Source organism: Nelumbo nucifera, chromosome 1, assembly GCF_055504915.1.
Source record: "Nelumbo nucifera cultivar China Antique chromosome 1, China Antique-T2T, whole genome shotgun sequence".
Taxonomy (NCBI): Eukaryota; Viridiplantae; Streptophyta; class Magnoliopsida; order Proteales; family Nelumbonaceae; genus Nelumbo; species Nelumbo nucifera.
Genome location: NC_142649.1, coordinates 123651362 through 123665719, shown reverse-complemented (window position 1 = coordinate 123665719; position 14358 = coordinate 123651362).

Below are 14358 nucleotides of genomic sequence, written 5' to 3'. Positions count from 1 at the left end.
TTTGGCCGGTGATGCTGTACTGTTGTAGCACAAGGCTGGTGATGTTGGACGGTTGAGGAACTTGAGGCGTTGAGCTTGATCTTGAGCAGTGGCGAAGGAGACGACGTTGAGCTTGAGCTATGGCCGGTGACTGGTGCTCGACCGCTATCATTGATGTTGTCGTCGGCGATGGTGGTTGCTTGGGTGGCGGGTCATAGTCTCATTGAGAGAAGAGAGATAGAGCCATAGAGGAAAATTAAGACTTGAGACTTGAGGGGCGACTAGAGTCTAGATGAGCGACGACTAGACGGAGCAACGGAGGATGAGGGGCGGTGACCGGTGATGGTAGTTGCTCGGGCGGCGTACGACGACAGTGAAGGGAGTGACAGAGGGTTAGGAACTTAGGGTTTAGGTTTTGAAACTTGATGCTAATGGAGAGTGGAGACTAGAGAGGGGTAAGGTTCGACAAAAGACTTAAAACTCAAAAGGTTTTGATTTTTTAACTCATTTCTCATTTTCTTTTTTCTTTTCTTTCTTAACCTTTATATTATACATAACTAGTTTGGATATTTATCGGATTAATGTATATCCAAATTCGATCCGATAATTTATTCGGTAAAAAAATAATATCTGAATTCGACCGAATATCCGATTCAAGTCATCTGACACGTGAGAGCCGTTAGATCGTGCTACACCAATTGGTGTCGTCTGTGGGAACACACTGCAAAAAGCTAAGTTCTTGTTTCTGAGCATCTCATATTAATACTCATGGCTTCATCAAGTAACCAACCTTCTAATAACAATAATAACCAAGTTTTTGGAGGACATGAATAACTCGGCATGATCCCTGAAGTCCCTTTAGTGACTATCAGATAGATTAATGTACCATTGACTTTGTCAGTCGTTCAACTCGCTCTGAATCCAACCTTGGCGCCATCTCATGTGAATGTGCCTCCTCCATCCATCCGTGGCTCCCTTCGGAGTTGATGTGCGCCAGTTCTATGACCTGGTGCAATGTGTTCGTGGAATGAATGAACAGTTGAGATCCTGGGAGAACAAGTTCCCCACCTTAATAGGGGGCAATAGCAACTTCAACAGCATCAGACCTAGTCCCAGTAGCAAAACCACCGAGTACAATGTCCTTGACTACACTAGTAGCAAAATGCTAGATTGAACCATAACCTGACCCCAGTTAGATCCCTAACCAAGTCTCTAATGGGGTTCCTGATCAAAACCTCAATCAGCCCCCAGTAGAGAACCAAGTTCCTAACTAGAACCGGAATCAACTCCTGGTAGAAAGCCAGGCTACTGCCCCTATAGGGACTAAAGCTGCCAGTTCCTCTGAAGGATCCAAGAAAAGGTGTCGTAGATGTGCTCACCACACCTCAAAGAAAAGTTAGCTCGCTCCATCTATGAGAGTGATGGACAAAAAGGAAGAAAGCAAAGCAACCAATCGAGTAGGCACTTCTTCTGGGCAACCTATATCTCGGACCTCACCGCTAGCCCCCGAGATACTTATAGCCCCGCGGCCAAAGAACTTTAGGGCACCTAGAGTTAAAACCTACAATGGAACAACAGATCCTGTGGACCATGCCGACAACTTTCAAGCATTGATTCAGCTACACGGGGCCAATGATGCGAGTTTGTGTATCGCCTTCCCTACAACTCTTCGAGACACTGCTCAGTTATGGTACTCAGGATTGGCCCCCGGATCCATAAAAAGTTAGGATAAACTTGCCAACCTTTTTATCACTCATTTCGCCACCAATAAGAGGCATTCCAAATCTACGACCTGCCTAGTGAATGTCATCCAACGACCCAGTGAGATGCTCCGCGAGTACATTAAAAGGTTTAACTTGGAATATTTGCAAATCCCCAACCTTGACTCGGTTGGGAAATTGAGCTAAACCCTTCAACCTCTAAGGAGAGATTCCTTGTCAAAGCTGACAAGTTTATCAAGGCAGAAGAGGTGTTAGGATCGTAATCAGAGTTGTCTGGAAAAAGGAACCGAGTAGAAGAAGAAGCAGAAAGTAGCAAGTTGCGGCAAAGAAGCAAGTCGTCTAAAAGAAGTCGGTCACTGCACAGCTGGCGAAGCAAGTCACCGAGAAGGAAGAGCAAATCCCCCCATCGGAGTTCAAGATCAGGTCGATGGTCTAGAACCCCTCCTGTGCATATTAAAACTTATACCGCCCTAAATGCAAAAAGTGGCAAAATATTAATGAAATAAAAATAGTAGAATATGTAAGATGGTTGCCTAGGATGAAGGGCGACCCAGCAAATAGAAATTCAAATAAGTATTGCCATTTCCACCGTGACGTCGGTCACGATACTGAGAACTGTAGGAACCTCAAGGACAAAATTGAAGAACTGATCCACCAGGGGTACCTTAGATAGTTCATTAAGAGAGATGAAGCAAGCCGACCTGTCGAGAACGAAGGGAGGCAACCAAAACTAGTAGGGAGAAAGAAAGAGACTAAGCTCCCCGGGACCAACAACAACTAAAGCGGCCTGTCCGGGGGGCCATCAACATGATCATCGGCGGGTTGATTGTTGCAGGGTCTACCACCTCGGCAAGAAGAACTTCAATCCGAGACCTTAAGAAGAGATAATCTATTTCGTTGAAGATGACACACACAATATACAACATCCACACGATGATGCTTTGGTAGTGAAATTAACAATAAATGATTTCTAGATAAAAAGAATTTTGGTTGACTTGGGGAGATCGGCTAATATAATTTTCCAAGAAGCATTCGAGCACATGGAGCTCGGAAAAAAGGACTTACAACTAGTCAACGTACCCTTGGTTGGCTTCAGCGGAGAGGTGGTCCGACCCCTTGGCCGGGTGAGGGTACCAGTTGTAGCAGGCTCAGCCCCCAACTTGGTCCAGTTTGATCATGACTTCCTTGTGGACAGTATGAAGCTCGGGAGCCTACCATGTCGGCCTACTTGGCCAAGGTAAGGGAGCTCTTGCCCAACTTTCATTCTTGGCATATCCAGCAGACCCCAGGATTAGAGAACACCGAAACCAACATGCTCTCGAAGTTGGCTAGCACAATAGACTCCACAAAAAGGTGGCAAAAGAGGTAATCCCTGTGCTGATAGCAAAGCTGAGCTGGATGGATCCGCTTAGTAGAGTTTGCTCATAATAGTTTCAGATGAATGCCTTGTGAAGAAAAGTAAAAGAAGCTGAAAGGTTTCAGCAGTAGAGAAGAAGAAGAGAGGAGAATAAAAGAGAGTGGGATGTTGCCAGAATTGAATTGATCGGGCTGCCAACCCCTCTTGATTTATATACTTAAAATAAAAGAATGGAAGATACATGAATACCCTTAGTAGGGCAGCTACTTTAAGTAGCTGAACAGTCACAACTTAAAATAATATAAACTAATGGGCCTAGGGCCCAATTACTTCCAAACTTAACAACTTCAAAATTAAAATAAAAGGTTGGGCCCAATAACTTAAAATCGGCCCAACTCAACACTCCCTCTCAAGTTGGGAGTAAAATGACACACATTCCCAACTTGTATAGATCATGCTCCATCTTGTTCCTTGCAACACCTTTTGTAAGAACATCCGCAAGTTGCAAATCAGAAGCATGCATGGGAGACAAACTTCCTTGAAGTCACCATTTCTCTTATGAAATGTTTGTCCACTTCAATGTGCTTTGTCTTGTCTGCTGAACTAGGTTGTGGGCAATGTTAATTGCTACCTAATTATCACAGTACAATATCATCGTTTCTTCTACCTCAACACCAATCTATCCTAACAAGAAACAGATCCAGAGAAACTCTGAAACTCAATGTGCTTTGTCTTGTCATGCTGAACTAGGTTGTGGGCAATGTTAATTGCTACCTGATTATCACAATACAATATCAGTTCTTCTGCCTCAACATCAATCTATCCTAACAAGAAACGGATCCAGAGAAACTCTGAAACTCAATGTGCTTTGGATCTGTATTCAGCTTTTGCACTTGGCCTTGCCACAACTGTTTGTTTCTTAATTTTCCACAAGACAAGATTACCCCCAATAGTGCAAACTCCTGACATAGATCTCTTGTCATCAAGGCATCCTACCCAATCAGCATCTATATAAGCCTCCAGCTTCAACTGTCCATGGTTAGAAAAAGTATGCCTCTGCTTGGGTGTCCCTTCAAATAAGCAAGAATCCTATCAACAGCCTCCCAATGCTGAACTCATGGGGCTTGCATGTATTGGCTCACCACACTCACTGCATAGGAGATGTCTGGTCTTGTCATACATAAATATAGCAGCCACCCCACAAGTCTCTAATATCTCCCAATGTCCTTTACTAGCTCACATTCTGATGCATTAATTCTATGATTTTGATCAATAAGAGTACTGGCTGCCTTTGTTCTAAGTTTCCCTATTTCTTGTAAAAGGTCCAGAACATAATTCCTCTAAGATATGAAAATTCCATGCTTTGATCTTGCAACCTCAATGCCCAAGAAATACCTCAGCTCCCGAAGATCCTTAATTTCAAATTCTCTATGCAGATTCTTCTTCAAATTGTCAATTTCACTCAGGTAATTTCCTGTAACTACAATATCATCCATATAAACAATCAGAATTGACACCAGGGACCCCCTCCGCTTCACAAACAAAGTATGGTCTAGTTGAGTCTAAGTGTAGCCAACAGCAATCAAGGCCTTCCTGAACCTGTCAAACCATGGTCTGGGAGACTATTTTAAACCATAAAGTGACTTCTTCAATCTGCATACCTTCCCCTTTTCAGCATCACTGTAGAAACCAATGGGAAGATCCATATACAGTTCTTCTTGCAAATCCCCATTCAGAAAAGCATTTTTTACATCAAGTTGGAAAAGGGGCCAAGAGTATGTAGTAGCAAGAGAGAGAAGGATCCGAACATAAGTCATCTTTGCAACTGATGCAAAGGTCTCTAAGTAATCAATGCCATAGGTTTGAGTGTACCCTTTTGCAATTAATCTGGCCTTATACCTTTCTATACTTCCATCTTCCTTGTATTTAACTGTATAAACCCATCTTCATCCAATAGTCTCCTTGCCCTCAGGTAGATCCACAATCTCCCATGTCTAATTCTTAATTAAGGCTTCCATCTCTTCTTGCATAGTTGTCTTCCACTCAGGTTTGGAGAGACCCTCACTAACACTCTTGGGTGTAGACATGGAGTCAAGGGAAGAAAGGAAAGCACGATAAGAAGGAGAAAGTCCACTGTAGGATAGGTACTGTGAGATACAATGAGCAGTACACTTTATCTTCCATTTTCTAAGTGCAATAGGAAGGTCCAGGTCATCTATAATGGGGTTAGTAGAATTAACAGGAACTGAAACATTAGAGGGATCAAGAGGAATACCTAAGTCCATGTCAGCCAAATCTAAAGTCTCCAAGGAACCGATAGGAAATGATGTGGGTTCTGTTGCAATGGAATCAACCTCCCTGTAAAGTCATAGATGTTGTTGTGAGTAACATTGAGAAGTAGGACGCAAGGGAGGTGGTAAGATAGGTGACAAAGGAGGATCAGACACAGGAGTGGACACAGGGACTGGAACTAGAAGAGGAACAAACTGCTCACTCATTTCCCCAAAATACTCCCCCTGAGAAGAACCCTTCGAAAAAAAGGATGTGGACTCAAAGGTGACATCCATAGTAACATACAGACTCCTAGAGACTAGGTCATAGCAGTAGTACCCTTTCTGATTTTTTGCATACCCAAGAGAGGCACACTTCTTTGCCTTCGGATCGAGTTTCAAGCGGTGAGGACCAAGAACGTGTGCAAAGCAAACACAACCAAAAACCTTGAGAGGGATGTGGAACATCTCCCCCTTAGGAAAAATGAGGCTGAATGGGGTGCTGAATCCAAGTACACGAGAGAGCACCCTATTAATCAGGAAAACTACTGTGAGAACTGCATCACCCCAAAACCAAATTGGAGTAGTGGATGTGATCATCATGCTTCTTGTAATCTCAGTAATGTGTTTGTTCTTTCTCTTTGCAACACCATTCTGTTGTGGACTGTAAGAACAATTGCTCTGATGGATAACTCCATACTCTAATAGATATGAAGCAAGGTTCTTCTCAAAATATTCCTTGGCATTGTTTAACCTGAACACCTTCACTTGTACCCCAAACTGTGTTAGCACCATCTAATGAAATTGTCGAACCAAGGACGGTACCACATCACGTGACCTCATTAAGTAAATACAAGAATAACATCAAAATTAGATGAACACGGTATGGTCCCCACAATTAGTATGGTCCCCACAAATAAAAGAAAATATTGGTAGCCACCCATATAAGGAACATGGTATGGTTCCCACAATCAGTATGAATAACATCAAAATTAGATGAACACCTTTTATTACTAGCTTTAAATGAATGTCTACAATGTTTTCTAAGCTGACAACTTTCACACTCTAAGCTAGACAAATTAACAAATTCAAATAACTTCGGAAACAAGAAACACAAAAAAGAAAAAGACAAATGTCACAAACGATTATGCCAAAGCATAATCTAACTCATAGACTCTGACTCAAAATCCCTACTAACATGATGACTCTGATGATGAGGAAGCGCATCCCGGAGGTAGATTCTATTCACCTCATGACCACTCCTAATCATCTTCTTTGAAACCAGATCCTACAAAACACAACGGACAGGAGAAAAAATACTGAGCAATTCAAGTTCTTAGTCAAACTACTAACAGATAATAAGTTAGTACTCAATTGGGAACATAAAGGACAAAGGGTAGGGAAATGGAATCAGTAATCTTGACAGACCCCTTCCAGCAATGGGAAAATGAGATCCACCGGCTGTGGAAACTCTGTCTCTGCCATAACAGAGTTGGTAAGAAGAAAAAATAGTGGAACTATGAGTCATGTGCTCTAAGGCTCCAGAATCTATAATCCAAGGAGGTCCCTCCTTACCTGTAGTAGAAACATAGTTTGCAGTGGCATGTAAACTACTTGTATGAGCAAAGGAAGTAGAATGTCCACCACCAGAACCACCTATACCTAGCTATCCACCTGTTACCGAATTAGGGCTGACTGTATCTCGCTGATTTAGTAACTACCCATATCTCTCAAGTTTGGCCCTCACTGTAGTAGCTGCAACAAACTCCAAAGTAGTTGTAGTAGGGGGGCCAGGTAAGTCACGAGTGACTGCCATGTTAGCATTTCCCTTTTTGTTTTTGAGTCTATTCGGCACAAGGTGAGGATGAAGCTTCCAGTAGGTATCTTTCATGTGTTTAGGCTCCTTACAGTAGTCACAAATCAGATCCTTCTTATCTTCCTTCTTGGTTTCACTACCACCTTGGTCTCCACTTTGTTTAGGTTTCACAGTACTGACCATGGTTGACTGTTCAAGACCTGAATTCCTCATCATTACATTCCTCCTACTCTCTTCTCTTGATACAAAGGCATATGCCAGAGAGAAAGTAACACTATGCCTAGAAAGGATATGTTGCCTTGCAATGTCATACTCGGGATTGAGACCACTATCTCCCTATCAATCTCCTGTCATAGGGTTTCCCAAACCACCATCTCCAGATGGTCAATCTCCTGTCGTAGGGTTTTAAGGGCCGGGAAATAAATAGCAATAGGTATCTCCCTATCTGGTAGAAATAACCTGGTTCCTTAACTGATACGCCCTAGCAACATTTCATTCTGTGAGTAGGTTTCTATAACTCCATCCCAAATTTCCTTAGTTGTATTTGCCCACAAAAAAAAAATTACTTATATGGGGCAGCATAGAATTGCACAGCCAAGTCGTTACCATATAATTTTCTTGTACCCACCGGGAACTGTTAGTCTCAGGTTTCACTTCCTCACTAGTGATATACCCCAACTTCTCACGAGCACCAATGGCCATCTTTGCAGATTGTGACCATTCTAAAAAAAATTGTACCATCAAACTTAACTATAGTGATGGTCCCAACCTCGAAAAGGTCTTCGACACCTCCTTCCACCGGTCCCATTTCACTCCCCGGTTTGTTCTCAACTCTATGAACCTCCATAATCCCAAAAAAGAGTTAAAAGATCACTTTAAGATGAAAGAATATGAAATAAAACCCTTCAGGCACCATAGACACCCTTCTAGTACCTTAGATGATCCCCCAACAAAAGATTCCCTTTCTATGAGAGGGAGAAGAGAGAAAAGAAGTAGCCGCTCCCTCCAGAGGCCTCCAAAACAGATGGGACTTGAACCACCCCCTTCAAAAAACTCCAAGGAACCCTAAAAAATTAGGGTGCCACTTCGTAGGTCAAAATTGAAGAGTCCTACAAAAACAAGACTCTTCCCCTTTCTCCAATTCTTCCTGAATTTGATGGGAAACCCTAGACTAGCTACATGGAAAAATAGATCCAAAAAAGAAAATCCAAAAATTGGGCTTTCCTGAGGTCTTCGATCAGTCTCTTATATCACCATGCAGTTGGCCGATCTAGGGCTGCATGATAAAGCAGCTCAAGAAACCTTTGTCCTACTCTAATATCAAGTAGAATTTGCTGATAATAGTTTCAGATGAATGCTTTGTGAAGAAAAGTAGAAGAAACTGAAAAGTTTCAGTAGTAGAGAAGAAGAAGAGAGGGGAAGAAAAGAGAGTGGGATGTTGATAGAATTGAATCGATCTGGCCACCAACCCATCTTGATTTATATACCTAAAATAAAAGAATGGAAGATTACATGAATACCCTTAGTAGGACGGCTACTTTAAGTAGCAGAACAATCACAACTTAAAATAACATAAACTAATGGGCCTAAGGCCCAATTACTTTCTAACTTAACAACTTAAAAATAAAAATAAAAGGCTAGGCCCAATAACTTAAAATCGACCCAACTCAACATGTTCGTTTGCACCGCAAGACCCTGCCAAAAGAGCGTAACACAACCCGGAGGGTAGAGCGACAAGCAACTCGCTACGTGATTGTAGACGAGCAATTGTACAGAAGGATGTTTGCACTCCCTTACTTGCTTTGCCTACGCCGAGCTTAAGCAGATTGGGTGCTACGGCAAATTCATGAAGGCATCTACGGAGAACACTTGGGGGGTAGGGCGCTCGCCCAAAAAGCACTGCGATAAGGCTATTATTGGCTTACACTAAAAGTGGACGCAATCGAACTAGTGCAAAAATGTGATAAATGCCAATGACATGCCAATATCCTGCATCAACCAGCTGCCGACTTGAAGTATCTCACTTGCCCATGGCTGTTTGCACAGTGGGGAATTGACATATTGGGCCCCTTTCCACCAGTGACCAAAACAAGAAGATTCCTAGTTGTAGCAGTTGATTATTTCATGAAGTGGGTAGAGGCCGAACCGCTTGTAACTATTATATCTTGGAATGTTCAAAATTTCTTTTGGAAGAATATTGTATGTAGATTCGGACTACCAAGGGTACTGCTATCGGACAACAGCAAACAATTCGAAGATATAAAGTTTTAGTATTGGTGCGCAAAGATGGGTATACAACAGAACTTCACATTAGTCGCTCATCCTCAAGCTAACGGTTAGGCTGAGGTAACAAACAGGGCAATCCTCCATGGCCTCAAAGCTCGGATTTCTCGAGCTAAAGGTTTTTGGGTGGATGAGCTTCCTAGTGTGTTATGGGCCTACCGAACAACTGTCAAGACGATGACTAGTGAAACACCCTTCAACCTGATGTATGGAACTAAAGCTGTGATCCCAATAGAAATCGAAGTGCCAGCCTTGCGACCCGAGGCATATGATGAAGAGATTACTGAGGACGATCTACGAACCAACCTCGACTTGATAGAAGTTCATGATTTTGCCTACATTCAGACTATATGATACCAACAGCGAGTGGCTCAGTACTATAATGTCCGAGTCAAGAGACACCAATTTAGAGTTGACGACCTAATACTAAGGAAGGTTATGGTGCTTGAGCCCGGTGTAGGAAAGCTAGGTCTGAAGTGGGAAGGTCCTTATAGAGTCTTTAGAGTGATTGGTGAAAATGTATACGTGCTCGAAACACTAGAGGGGAAGATGGTACCCTGCACATGGAACATAGACAACCTAAAGAGATACTATTTGTGAAAGGAAAGAAGAGTTTCAAGCTACATCCACGAATTTGTAAAATTTTGCTAAGTATAAGAAGAAGTCTAAGGGATGCCAAATCGCTTTCAGCACTAAAGTACTTAGGTCGACCTCCCAGCAGCTCGGTTAAAAGAATCCTAAGGGATGCCAAATCGCTTTCAACACTAAGGCACCCAGGCCAACCTCCTAGCAACTCGGTCAAAAGAATCCTCAGGGATGCTAAATTGCTTCCAACACTAAGGCACCCAGGCTGACCTCCCAACAGCTCGGTCAAAAGAATCCTAAGGGATGCCAAATCGCTTTCAGCACTAAGGAACCCAGGCCGACCCCTAGCAACTCGATCAAAAGAAGTCTAAGGGATGCTAAATTGCTTTCAACACTAAGGCACCCAGGCCAACCTCCCAATAGCTCGACCAAATTTTGATATATAAAGTCTTAGTGTTTTCATCAAAAGAAAAATCATGTATGTATGGAAACAAAGCAAATTTCATTAAGTTTCTAAACTAGATACATCAGAGAGAGAGAGAGAGAGAGAGAGAGAGAAAGAAGAAAAGAAAAGAAGAGAGGAAAACCCTCAAGTAAAAAAGTTTGGAGAAAATGGGCATGCAGGCCCAAGAAACATCATCTTATAGGAGCATGCAGGCTCCTAGAAACATCATCAAGAAAGTAAGAGAAACACCCAAAATTAAGGCTAATCCATTCTTCATCACCACCCTACAACTCATCGTCGACATTGTCACCCTCTCTAGTGAGCTTGTCCGGCATGCCATTAACAGAGAAAGTGTCGAAGTCGAAATCAAGGTGTAGAGTTTTCAAGTAGCGGCAAAAAAGCTTAAATCCCCTTCTCATTATGGGGACTGCATTCTCCACCTTCTCCTGGGCGTACTCAGAGGAATCACAGAAATGTTCGATGGCTGCAATCTCTGTTTGGTGGATATCTTCAATATACTTTGTCCGCCTCTCTTCCAATTGGCGCTCCTGAGTAGCAATGGCCTCTCTGGCCTCATCTAGCTTGCGCTGCATCTTGCCACGCAACTGGATAAATCATTGATGATCTTCTTCGGTGCCGAGTTGAACCCCTGCATTTGTGACTGTAGAGCATCGATGTTCACTTGCAGCTTGTGCCTCTCTCTCCGGCCAGAGGTGACCTGATCTAGCAGAACCTAGCCCATAATGTTTGCCTACTAGAAAAAGAAAAGTACGGCCAGTACAAGAACTACAGAATAAGAACATAGAAGCTTCAAAAAGCAAAGAGACAAACCTGAAGAATACACTAAGTCATCCAGGCACCGATGTCAGCTGTGTCCAAGCCACGATAATCTACACGTCTTTAGGGAGAAGCATGCCTCTTCACATCCGGAGGGCGACGTATGGATCGTTTAGGTGGTCAAGTACAAAAACATTAATGTTTGGGACGAAGCGAGGAATGTTGGAAGTGTAAGGATCGGTAGGACATTCCTCTTGGCCGACCTGAAGTAGAAAGGCAACAGGATCCATAGAGCCCTAGTCAGTGCTTATAGGGTCGCCCTTTCTCAAGGTCAATGACATTTGGAGCAAAATCCGTTGACCTCTCCTCGGCATTGGCCGAGGTACCTTCCATGGATGAGCGCTTGGTCCTCCTCTTCTTGCTGGATACTTTCTTCTTGGATGCCACCAGAAGTGATTCCATGCTTGACATATCTAAAAAAACAAGAAAGAAGTTAGCAGAGCTAAAAATTAAATTCCAAAAGAAAAGTACAGAAGGGAAATCCCCCGAATAAGCATATGCTTGGCCAAAAAATTCCTACTTTAAAGTTCTGACACACGAGGCATTGGACTTCATGTCTCAATTGGTGTCCATGTTCTAGCCGGTACTATGAAAGAGGAGGAAGTATTTGTTCTTTCAATCTTTAACTTTTAAGGGAAAGCAGTCTAAAAGCTTGTGGCCTTTGCGGAAAGGAAGACGAAAACAACGGGAAACGCGGGAAACATTTTTCATAACACACAACCCAGAAAAAATGTCTAAATCTAAAGGAAAATTGTGGTGATGGCATAAGGAAATCAAACCTACCAATGTTCAGACAGCATTAGGATGAAGCTAACCTGAAGAGACGTTGTAATAGGAAAGTACGAAAGGAATGAAAGGATGTAAGGGAAAGCGAAGGCCGGCGACTAGCACCTCCTCAAAGACACAGACCTCGTCTCCGCTGTGACTCTAGGGAAAATGATCAGGGTCGGGCTAGATGCAGTCAAACTCACTAGGAATCTGGTAAAGAGTATACAACTCGACTATACGCTCTCCGGATCGCTCGGAGTGATCAAAGGGAGACTTTTCCTCTCGAGCCTCCACCTCGCCCTCTGGTTGAGACGACGAAGTCTCGGCTTGAGAGCCCTCCTCATATCGTGGTGAACTCCTCCTTCTCACCCATGGAAAATTCATTGACTTACTTACCCTCAGAAGGCTCGAAAGACATATTTACAAGGGAAGTTACTCACCGGGTGAAAAAGACAAGAAAACTGGCACAAATGACGAACAAGATTACGGCAGGTGAATAGACAACAACACCTCAACCGAGATCTCCTATGATCTATCACCCTCTTCCTCAGAGAAAAGTCCAAAAATAGTGCAAGTGGGACCTCAGTGGGGACCCCATATTTATAGTCTACTGGGAAGAAAGATCAACGGCTGAGGTGCGCTAGCAGCGAATCGATGGTGAAGAAGATGTCACCGCGCATGAGCTATTTTGAATTTGAATTTTGCGTGCCCATTGAGCGCACTCCTTTTCAAATTTAAAATTTGAATTCTGCTGTAGTCCTGCCTAGTTTCGGACCAGATCAGGTGAGCGAGCCAAGCGACCTATAAACCAACTGGACCAATTACCATATTGAGAGCTACTCCGTTCGCCAAGCTGACGCTGGCTAGAGAGTGGGGGGCAATTGATGAGGGATAATTTGGTCCTCTGAATGGTATCACAACACGCGGCATTCAAGTGACACCTCGACACTGAGTAAGCAGATCACTTCGACAAGTCAGCTCGTAGCACCTTGCCTAGGCCGATCAAGAGTATCTTGGCCTAGCCGAGCTAATAGGCCTCTGAGCTAGGAGCGACCTACTTCCAAACTGGTTGAGCTATGAGAAGTACCGCCGGCAACCTACAAGGCATGCTCGCTAACTTATCACATAGATTCATTGCCAGTTCAGGATCTCTGGAGTATTAATGAGTCAATCGTTAGGCCAGCCTACCCGCATCGCACACATCAGAGTTAATTGGATGGACCTCAGCCCCTTGCACGGATTACGTAACCAATGTCATTACTCTCCTGACTTAACAGAAACAGCTCCACGGGAACTTGAGACTTGTTGCAAGAGGTCTCTGATCACTCATACCTATATAAATGACTCATTTTCACTTGAAGAGGTACGCACGATTAAGCTCTCGCACTATCTAAATCTTCTGAAATTCCTAAGAACTATTCACTGGCTTAAGCATTGGAGTGCCCACCTCGGGTACAAGCAACCCGAGCACTTTAATTCTCTCTTGCAAAACAACACAGCTCGGCCACTGATAAGGCAAGCATCCAATTCGGCGTCTGAGTCATCTGACACGTGAGAGCCATCAGGTAGCACTACATTACCTCTATTCAACTCCCTTTGTTTAGTCATGAGTTGAAAGATATTCTTGTCTGGAAGCATTCAAAATTTGGGAATCTGACATCAGCCTTGGCTTATAATCATTTAACTATTCATGAGGCACAATCTTCATCTTCCTCTGTTGCTTTTGGTACTATAACTTGGACATAATTCTGAAAAACCAAACATCTGGCAATATCCAGTTGGGGCTTTACCTATTGCAAGCCTTATTTCTAATTATGCTAAACAGATGAATCCATTATGCCCTCTTTGTGAAATGGTGGAGGAGTCCACCAACCATTTATTCTTCTCTTTTCCAATAATCGCTAGAACATGGTTTGCTTCCCAATTTTCACTTCGGGTGGATTTAAGTCCCTATTGGACAACAGGATTAACTACTTAATTGGTTTGAAATGGACAGTCCTACAACCTCTTCTTCTTTATCGATGATAGCTAAGGGGGCAATTTGCATGTGGCAGATATGGAAGGTAAGGTGTAAGTTAGTGATAGAAGACAAAGCATTCAACCCGTTATCAATAGTGTTTGCAACACAATCACAAATACAGTTTATATCCTTAACAATAAGTACTTCTCATCAGTCTTCTATGTCCTGCATTACTCAATAAAGCTTAGTCAGATGGGAGAAACCTCCTCTCAATTCTCTTAGGCTATGTTTAGTTGAAAGGAAAAAGTAGGGAAAGGAAGAGAAAGGTAGGGAAACC